Source organism: Panthera leo, chromosome D2 (assembly GCF_018350215.1).
Source record: "Panthera leo isolate Ple1 chromosome D2, P.leo_Ple1_pat1.1, whole genome shotgun sequence".
Taxonomy (NCBI): Eukaryota; Metazoa; Chordata; class Mammalia; order Carnivora; family Felidae; genus Panthera; species Panthera leo.
In genome coordinates, this window is record NC_056689.1 from 24,278,348 (window position 1) to 24,289,326 (window position 10,979).

General features: G+C 39.0%; 1 protein-coding gene across 2 annotated transcripts in view; it reads left to right on the forward strand.

Annotated features, from left to right (window-relative positions):
- Positions 1-10,979, forward strand: part of NRBF2 (nuclear receptor binding factor 2) — a 35,346-nt gene that overhangs the window by 6,679 nt on the left and 17,688 nt on the right. The window lies entirely within an intron of this gene.

A 10,979-nucleotide genomic window follows, 5' to 3' on the forward strand; every position in this document is an offset into this window, starting at 1 on the left:
CCATTTTACTGATGAAGACATTGACATGCAGAATAAGTGGTGACAGTGGGATTTGAAAGCAAGGTTCTCATTAAAATATTGGTCTTACTATTAGATCAGTGTTTGCCCATGTTTTGACTGGGATCCACAATTAGAGATTTTTACATAATGATCAGTACACACATACATATGTATATACTATGTAGAGCTGTCACATTATGCATATGTCTCTTGGGATTGTGTAAAATGCAAGGGCCCTCATAAATTTCACCCAAAACAAAAACTGAAACATTATGATGCCATAAATGTATGTCTGTGTGTATATGCACATATATAGAGTATGTATATATATATTTATAATACTGTGTATCATGCACTCTAATATTTACTAAGATTTTTTTAAATGCTGGTTTTGGGACGCCTGGGTGGCTCAGTCGGTTAAGTGTCTGACTTTGACTCAGGTCATGATCTCACTTCCTGAGTTCCAGACCTGCATCGGGCTCTGGGCTGACATCTCTGAGCCTGGAGCCTGCCTCCGATTCTGTGTCTCCCTCTCTCTCTGCCCCTCCCCTGCTTGTGCTCTGTCTCTGTCTCTGTCTCTCAAAAACAAATAAATGTTAAAAAAAAAAAAAATTTTTTTTTTAATGATGGTTTTGACCCACTAAATTGATTTCAGAACTCATTGGTGGATTGTATCCTGTAATTTGCTTTCACAGCAGATGGCGGCAGTTCTGAAAAAAAGCAACTGAAAATGAGGTAGAAAAAAAGATGCAGCAGAGCTGCATGTGGGAGAAGTTGATCCTTAGACTTAAAATCAAAAACAGGTCTTGGCCTTCTCTAACACTTGAGCAGTTATCTTAAGTGTGATTGCATTACATTAGTTTGACCGAGGTCAATTCAGTACTTAGGAGATACCACTTGCACTTGCCACTTACAGTGAATTGATGGTGGAAGGGAGAGTGAATGCGACTTCTCCGTTGCTCTCTATTGAAGACCCTACCACAAGGTTCAAGAGTACATTATATTTTCCTCTGCCTTTTTGATACTGTGTTTGGTATGGTGTTCCTTTTCTTGTCATCTTTACATACACAGCTTTCCCCAGGGACACGGAAATAATTAAATGGAAAGTAATAGAAAGTAACACTGTTTTCCTTTGGGGAAAAAAAGACAATATTTAATCTGTATTTAAATAAAATTTTTTTGAAGTTTATTCATTTTTGAGAGAGAGAGAGTAAGCAGGAGAGGGGCAGAGAGAGAGAGGGATACATAGAATCAGAAGCTCCAGGCTCCCCGCTGTCAGCACAGAGCCAGACACGGACGGGACTCGAACTCATGGGGCTCCAACTCATGGGGCTGGAGCTCGAGCTCACGAACCGTGAGATCATGACCTGAGCTGAAGTCGGACGCTTAACGGACTGAGCCACTCAGGCGCCCCAATCTATTTCTGAAGCAGTTAGCATGTGCAAGTAGAAGGTACTTCTTGGTGGCTGCAGTCATTAAGTGATCTAGTTTTAGCTAGGATTTTCATTGGTTGCAGGTGATGAGAGCCACTTCAGATTAGTTTATGCCAAAAGGGATAATTTATTGAAAGGGTAATTGATTGGAATCCAAAGAAAGGTGCAGGAAGGGCAGGGCTACATTGCAGGTAGGTCTAAGAAAGTATGGGACCTGAGGCTTAAAGATGATCAGATTCTCCCTCTGCCACTTCAGGCTTGACTGCTTTATGTCTCTGCAGACTTAGTTAATTCCTGAATGTCACAGTAGTTAGAACCACTTAACACTTTCTTGACATATTCTCTGTCCCTAAGTTTGAAAATGCAGTGGAATGAATTGTTTAGTGTCCAGGGGATGAGGTAATTAAGAATATGGCAGTTTCCACAAGAATCATATTGATTGCCTGGAAGAAGAGCAGTTCACAGAGACCAGTGGGATGTGTGTAAAGGGTTGGCTCTTCTGAGGAGGATTCAGCAAGGGAGGAATCTGTACAGGGCACACAGTAAGACGTTACTGTTTTACTTTTTATAAAGGTTTTAGAACATTTTGTAGTAGCGTGCTTTCATTTTTTTTAAAACTTAAAAAAAAATTTAAGTTTATTTGAGAGAGAAAGACAGAGGGAGAGAGAGAGTATCCCAAGTAGGCTCCACACTGTCAGTGCAGAGCCCCGTGCAGGGCTCCAATTCACAGACTGTGAGATCATGACCTGAGCCGAAACTAAGTCGAATGCTTAACTGACTGAACCACCCAGGTGCCCCTTGTGCTTTCATTTTTACTTGAGAGGGAGTAGGAAAATTCTGATTAAAATGTCCTAGAGATTGGGTGGATGAAATAGTGGATGAAGTAAATGTATCAAAGACCAACTCTTTTTCTGTATATATGTATATCCATATATATAGTTATTTTAAATTTTGATGCAGAATTTGATTCTGATATTTTTCTGAAATACAGTAATGTTCTGTCAGCATTTTCCAGTCTTTGGTTTTGTTACCAACTTTTATTTTTATTTTTTATTTTTTTAATGTTTGTTTTTAAGAGAGAGAGGGGCGGAGACAGGGTATGAGTGAGGGAGGGGCAGAGACAGAGGGAGACACAAAATCCAAAGCAGGCTCCAGGCTCTGAGCAGTCAGCACAGAGCCTGATGCGGGGCTCAAACTCATGAACCATAAGATCATGACCTGAGCTGAATCAGATGCATAACCGTCTGAGCCACCCAGGCGCCCCTGTTACCAGCTGTAAACATGACTTCTTCCATTCTTCCCTGCAACTTACCATTCATTCCCTCCTCCAACTAACCAACAAATATTACGAGTAACTACCTTCTTGTCAGGTACTGTTCTGGACCTCAAGGACTTAACAGTGAATAGGACAAAGTCCCCAATTCTTACAGAACTTTCATCCCATGTCTCTAGTTTTCTTTTCATCTATTGTATCCTCTTTCTGTATTTTCTTTAACATCTTAAGCATAGTTGCTTTGAGTTCCATGGTGTTAATTTCAACATGGATTATCTCTGGATCTGTTTTCATTGTCTTTGTCTTTATTATCAATCACTTTTTCCTACTTCACATGCTTAGTAAGGTTATTTTAATATTTCATGCATTGTGGATGATATGTTGTAGAGACTGAAGTTAGCATCTTCTCTAAAGAGTGTTTTGTTCTGGTTGGCGGTTAAAATACTGGCAGATCACCGTGATCCATCTAAACTTGGTTTTAGGCTTTATTAGGGTGGGTCTATTTTAGTTTTACCCATAATGCCTAGAGTGTGATTCTTACTCCTGGGGCTGACCTCTCTGGATTCTCAAACTGAAAGTCTCCGGTGTTCACCAGCATCACTATACTCTTCAGGTCTAAACTACAGCCTGTCTTCCCAACATCGTGTAGCTTGTGAATTGTCTGCTTAGAGTGTCTGCTAGGCCTCCTGGAATTATAACCTGGTGCATGTGCAGCTTAGACGTTTGGCTACAGACCTGAAAGGACTTTTGTATGCATATTTTTAGGTTGTCGTCTTCAGTGTAATTCTTTCCAATCCTGGACCCTCCTCAAATTCCAACCTTTTTGCTCTACTCTTCATTTCTTTTCCCCAAGTAGATACCACCTTCTGCTTGGGTTTTGTTTTTCTGCACTGCATTTTGGAAAGTGCTCTCAGAAAGAAAGCCTCACCTTGCACTTTTTCCTTTTCTTAAAGTTGTAGCCTTCTGTTATTTTTTTGTTCAGTGTAAAATGTTTTTATATATTGTATCCAGCTTTGTAATTGTCTACAGCTGGAGGGTAAGACAATGCTTAGCTTGCTCATCTCCATGAGAATTCAAGAGGTTCTCAAAGCAAAATTACATCAGTTTGTTAATAAACTCTAAATGCCAGAAAGTACTTAAATATGAGATTATAGTATCATGAAATCTAATACTCAGTGGTAGGGTATCACAGTCTTACGAGGATTGGCCAGTCACTGCTTTCCCTATTTAAACATTATCTATTTCTAGGGGCATCTGGCTGGCTCAGTCAGTAGAGCACACAACTCTTGATCTTGGGATTGTGAGTTCAAGCCCTATGTTGGGAATAGAGCTTACTTTAAAAAAAAAAAAAAAAAAGATTTATTTCTAAATAGAATTTGAGGCAGCTTACAATAAAAGACAAAGATGCCATACTATTAGTATATGAGATATGAGTTATACAGCAACTTATTCCAAAATTTAGGAGCTTAAAACAGCACACATTTGTTTTCTCATAGGTACTGTGAGGCAGGAATAACGATATGGCTTAGCTGGGTCCTCCTTCAGGATTTCTCATAAGACTGCCATCAAGGTGTCATCTGGGGCTGTGGTCCCATTTGAAGGCTCCACTGGGGCAGGAGCTGCTTCCAAGCTCACTCACATGGCTGATGGTAGAATTCAGTTCCTTGAGGACTTTTGAATCAGCTTTTGGATTCAGTTCCTTGCTGGCTGTTGGCAGACTACCCTCAGTTCCTTCCCTGAGAGCTTTTTGGTAGGGCAGCCTGCAACATGACCCTTGGCTTTATTAAAGTGAGTAAGGGAGGGGCACCTGGGTGGCTCAGTACCCTAAGCCTCCTGACTCTTGATCTCCTCTCAGGTTATGATCTCAAGGTTCCTGAGATTGAGCCCCTTGTCAGCTCTGTGCTGACAGGTGTGGAGACTGCTTGGGATTCTCTCTCTCCCTCCCTCCCTCCCTCCCTCCCTCCTTCTCTCTGTTTCTCTCTCTCTGCCCCTCCCACCTCTCCCCAGCTCTCTTTCTCTATCAAATCAACATTTTAAAAAAGTGAGCAAGGGGGGAGTGAATGCTACCAAGATGGAAGCCAGTGTCTTTTGTAACCTAATCAGAGGAGCAACATCCCCTCCCCTTTGCTGTATTCTATTCCTTAGATGCAGGTCACTAGGTTTAGTGCACATTAGAGGGGAAGAGATTACATACATGTATGAATACCAGAAGGCAGGGGTCATTGGGAGCTATGATATAGCTATGATATAACTGCTTACCAACAGTTGTTGATAAAGAAGTAAAGAAAATAAGAAAATCAACAAAGAATATCAAGAAAATATAATTTTGTGGAACATCAAACTAATAAGCTGCACAGCAAAGGGAATCATTAACAAAATGAAAAATGAAAAGGCAACCTGCTGAATGGGAGAAAATATTTGCAAATCATGCATCTGATAAGGGGTTAGTGTCCAACAAAATACATAAAGAATTCATACAACTCAATAGCAAAAAGAACAAACAGTCCAATTAAAAAATGGACAGAGAATCTGAAAAGACATTTTTCCAAAGGAGACATCCACATGGCTAACTGGTACGTGAAAAGATTCTTAATAATCACTGATCATCAGGGGAATGCATATCAAAGCCACATGAGATATCATCTCACCCATGTTAGTGTTTATTTTTGAAAGGGGGAGGAGGGGCAGAGAGAGAGGGAGACACAGAATCCAAAGCAGGCTTCCAGGTTCTGAGCTGTCAGCACAGAGCCTGATGTGGGCTCACAAACTCACAAACAGTGAGATCATGACCTAAACAGTGAGATCATGACCTGAGCCGAAGTCGGATGCCTAACTGACTGAGCCACCCAGGCACCCCTCATCTCACCCATGTTAGAATGGCTAGTATCAAGAAGACTAGAAATAACAAGTGTTGGCTGCGATGTGGAGAAAAGAGAACCCTTGTGCACTATTGGTGGGAATGCAAATTGGTGCAGGCACTATGAAAAACAGTATGGAGGTTCCTCAAAAAATGAAAAATAGACATCATGGGGCACCTGGGTGGCTCAGTCAGTTAAGTGTCCAACTTCAGCTAAGGTCGTGATCTTGTGGTTTGTGGGTTCAAGCCCCACGTCAGGCTCTGTGCTGATGGCTCAGAGTCTCAAGCCTGCTTTGGATTCTGTGTCTCCCTCTCTCTGCCCCTCCCCTGCTTGTGCTCTCACTCTCTCTCAAAAATGAGTGAACAGTAAAAAATTAAAAAAAAAAAAAAAAAAAAAAAGAAAAATAGAGATACCATATGATCCAGCAGTTCCACTTCTGGGTATTTGAAGAAAACAAAAACACTAACTTGAAAAGATATACAGACTATTTGTAACAACCAAGATATGAAAATAAGTGTCCATTGATGGATGAATGGATAAAGATGTGGTATTTATATAATGAATATTATTTAGCCACAAAAAAACCCAGAGTCTTTCCACTTATGAAACATAAATGGAGATAGAGGGCATTATGCTATTTGAAAAAGTCAGAGAAAGACAAATTTAAGTGATTTCACTTACAGATGGAACTTAAAAGGCAAAACAAAACAAAAACCCAAACTCATAGATTGGTAGTTGCCACGGTGACTAAGGTTAAAATGGATGAAGGAGGCCAGAAGGTACAAACTTGCAGTTATGAATAAGTCCTGGGATGCAATATATAACATGGTGACTATAGTTAATAATACTGAATTACATATTTGAAAGTTGCTAAGACAGTAGACCTTAAAAGTCTTGAGCAGAAGAAAAATTTTTTTTGTAACAGTGTATGGTGTATGATGTTAAAAGACTTACTGTCGTAATTGTTTTGCAATATATACAAATATCAAATCATGTACACCTGAAACTAAATAAATGTTTTATATGTCAACTATACCTGAATTAAAAAATATGTATATCCTATGGGACACAGCTACTAATGATTAGTTAACTGTGACCTATTAGAATGATAAAAGATAATTAGGACAGAAAAGAAAACACCATTTTTTTTTTTATTTTTAAGTATAGTTGACATAGTGTTATATATTAGTATTAGGTGTACAACATAGTGTTTTGACAGTTGTATACATTACTCAGTGCTCACCATAATTAGTCACCATCTGTCACCATACAATGTTATTAGAATATTATGGACTTTATACCCTATGCTGCACTTTTCATCTCTGTGACTTATAAGTGGAAGTTTTTATTTCTTAGTCCTCTTTACTTCATCTGTCAACCCACCCTCTTCCCTGTATTTATGAGTCTGTTTCTGTTTTGTTTGTTAGTTTAGAAAACACGGATTTTTATGAAAGATTTATACATTTTTATAAGAAATCCAGAGGGTTAAAACAGACAAAAAATTGAGCTCATTTATTTACCAGCTAGGGAGATGAAAATGAGTTAATGGAGTTTACGCTCTTGAAGAGTGTTACATTGCCTTTTCTGTCTAACAGTTTCCTGGTCAGTATTGATACTTTATTTAAGGGAAAAAAAAAAAAAAAAAGCTTAATTTGGTCAGTACTCAAAATAGATGCATTCTTAAACATTAAATTGAATTGTTAGTGAAACCACTCAAAGACCTGGAGTGTCTTTTATCCTTTCTGAATGAATATGCAATATTAAGATAAAGCCTTTTCCATAAATCTTACTGCATCTTGAAATACTTGGCAAAAGAAAAACGTGTTAACAGAATTAAAATATATGAGTGCCCAGGGGCACCTGGGTGGCTCAGTCAGTTGAGCATTAGACTCTTGATATCAGCTTGGGTCATGATCCCACAGTCATGGTGGGATGAGCCCCTTGTTGGGACCCACCCTCACTGTGGATCCCACGTAAGATTTTCTCTCTCTCCCTCTCCCTCCCTCTTCCCCCCCCTTAAAAAAATTAAAGATATATATATATATAGAGAGAGAGAGAGAGAGAGAGATCTACGTAGATAGATATATATATGTATATGAGTGCCCAAACTGCTTTTAGAATCTCTCACCAACATTTTCCATTTCAGTTGCTTTTTGTTGCTGTTTTGAGTTACTGAAGAAACATAGTTATGGACTTAACATTTAATGGCTGTGATTCTACCAAGAGCAGTATTTAAAGAGATCAGTTTTAAACTAGAGATTTGTTTTAAATGTTTGTTTATTTTTGAGGGAGAGAGACACAGAATCTGAAGCAGGCTCCAGGCTCTGAGCTTACCAGCACAGAGCCCAACATGTGGCTCGAACTCAGGAACATGAGATCATGACCTGAGCCGAAGTTGGACGCTTAACCGACTGAGCCACCCAGGTGCCCCTAAATTAGAGATCTTTAAATTTTGTTTTAAAAATAAGAGGTATTAAAAATAATCATAAAAATAAGAAATATTACCAAGATAATTTTCCTATAGTATCTTCAGTTAGGGGAAAAAAACAAAACAATTTAGTCTAGCCTCCCCAACTATATATTGTGAACTTAATGGCAGGGATTGCCATAGCTTTTATTGTCTTTTAACTAATTTTCACTGTACTCTCATTTTAGAGATGGGAAAACTCAGGCAGAAAGTTAAGAAAGCCAGTTTCATGTGTCTAATAAGTGTTCAAGCTAAGATCTGAATCTAGGCAGTCAAGCTCTGTACAGAGACTCTGCTTGCTGGGTGTGTAACAGGAGCTTAGTAGTAACTGTATTTTATTATTATTTTTTTTTGAAGTTTATTTATTTGGAGGGCAAGGAGGGGCAGAGAGAGAGGGAGAGAGAATCCCAGGTAGGCTTCTCTGTGCTGTCAGTGCGGATCCCACAAACCGGGAGATCATGACCTGAGGCGAAATTAAGAGCCTGCCGCTCAACTGACTGAGCCACCCTGGCACCCCTGCATTTTTTTTAAATAGGGAATTTGATTGCTGTGGTGCCAGATAACCTAGAGTAGGTGTGTATTTTTAAATGAGATGTAACTCTTGAATTGGCAGAGTGATCAGAGCTTGAACTTTACATGGGAAGGTTTTAGGGAAGTCAGGACAGGTATGAGATCCTATTCTCACCACTTGAGAACTTTTTGTGTGTTTCTTTGGTATTTAATAATTTATTCTGTTATTATGGAGCTTGAAGTTTATTTAGGGAGTTGTACTTCATAGTACAACGTAGAAAGTGGTTAATATCATCAGAGGCATAGAAGAGGCAACCTCAGAGAGCATCTCTTCCTGCTTTGCAAAGGGTATCCCAGAGCCAGCAGCTTCAGCTACATGCGGGTAGAATCTCGACCCCCTGTTCTAGACCTACTGAATCAGAGTCTGCATTTTAACCAGATCCCCAGGTGATTTGTATTCCACTAAAACTTGAGTAGCACCGATATAGTCCATTTCTGTCGTCTTACAGGTTCATCACCTGTAAACAGACCCTGAAGGATGAAATAATTTAGCTGGTTAGTGGGAGAGCCAAGACTTGTGCGCAGAGCCCTGGCTTCGTGGTAAGGCTGGATCTGTACTTTGCCGTCCACAGTTAGGAGATACTTTGGAATTTGAGTTTTGTCTCTTATGTAGGGCTTCTTTCAAACCTCAGAAAGGTTAAGGCACGTGCAAATTCACCCCTTCCTTTGTGGGTTCCCCCCCACACACACCTAGAACCTTGTTGATTGCCATTTGCTTTAACTATATTATCAGAACACATAGAGAAATCATGTTGATTATAACTTAGTTTTCTTCGTGTATATTCTCTTCCCAAAAGATCTGTGTCATTTCTAGGTACCAAAAGATACTCCTGTGTTCAGGACGTATTTTATGCTCAGTTATAAGTATTTTAAGCCCCTAGCCATTTCTTTTACCCGTCATTATTTTCAGGAATAAATTGAGACTTAGGGACAAAGCTTGTTTAGTTATTATTTGAAGAGTAAACAGCCTCTGAAACAGTTGAAATGGATGATCTTGCTTTTAAATAGTGTTGTGTCTTCCTGACATAAATAGAAGGGAAAATGTAAACAAGCATGCATTGCTGATTTCTACTTTTGTCTTCACCTCTGTTTTACATTGAGTGTGATTTGCAAACATGCCCAGAATATTTCTACTCTGTTGCAAAAGTGATTCTCTGAAGTATTTTTATGAGACATCTGTGGCACAGTTTTTGAAAAGCATTCAAGATAAATCACTTTACACCTGACAGAACAGATTTGCTTTTTGCTTTGTTAAAAAATTGAGGTAAAGGGGCGCCTGGCTGGCTCAGTCGGAAGAGCATGCAGCTCTTGATCTCTGGTCCCGAGTTCAAGCCCCACATTTAAGTTAAGGTTACTAAAAAAAAAATAACAATAAATAAAGATTTAAAAATTGAGGTAATACACATAGCGTAAAATTTATCCTTTCTCATTTTTAAGTACACAGTTTAGTAGCAAGTATATTCATTTGTGCAACAGGTCCCCAGAACCTTTCACCTTGTAAAATTGAAACTCTCCACCTTAACTCACTTTTCTCTCCACCCCCTGGCAACCACCATTTCACTTTCTGTTTTTATGAGTTTCACTACTTTAGATATCCATATAAGTGAGATCATATAGTATTTGTCTTTTTGTAACTGGCTTATTTATTTTAATTTTTTAAAATTTATTTTGTGGGGGGTGGGAGAATGTGAGCAGGGGAGGGGCAGAGAGAGGGAGAGAGAATCTCAAGAAGGCACCACTCTGTCAGCACAAGTTCAATGCGGGGCTTGTACTCCTAAACTGAGATCATGACCTGAGCCAAAATCAAGAGTGATGCTTAACCGACTGAGCCACCCAGGTGCCCCTTTTATATTTTATTGTTAACATAATGTCCTCAGAGTTCATGTTGTAGCATGCATCAGAATTTCCTTCTTTTTCAAGGTTTAATAATAATTCTATTATATGTGTATGTATATACATATATAAATATATAGAGACATTTGGGTTGCTTCCACCTTTTTTTGACTGTTGTGATTGATGCTGCTATGAAGATGGGTGTACAATGCTTTTTACTTTTTTTAAAGCAGCGTTTCTAAATCATCTGTGAGTTTGTTAGTGAGGAAAACTACCTAGTTAGAAAAATTGACTTTGATCATTTCTGACTTGCTCCTTGTCTGCTAACTGTGGAACCTTAGGTCAGATATGTCTGCTGCACATCCTCATGTAAGAAAGGGAATCACATTCATAAAGTTGTAGTAATTCTTTTTTTCTTTTTTAATTTTTTTAAATGTTTATCTGTTTTTGAGAGAGAGTGCAAGCGAGCATGAGTGGGGGAGGGGCAGGAGGAGAGAGAGAGAGAGAGAGAGAGACAGAGAGAGAGAGAGAGAGAGAGAGAGAGA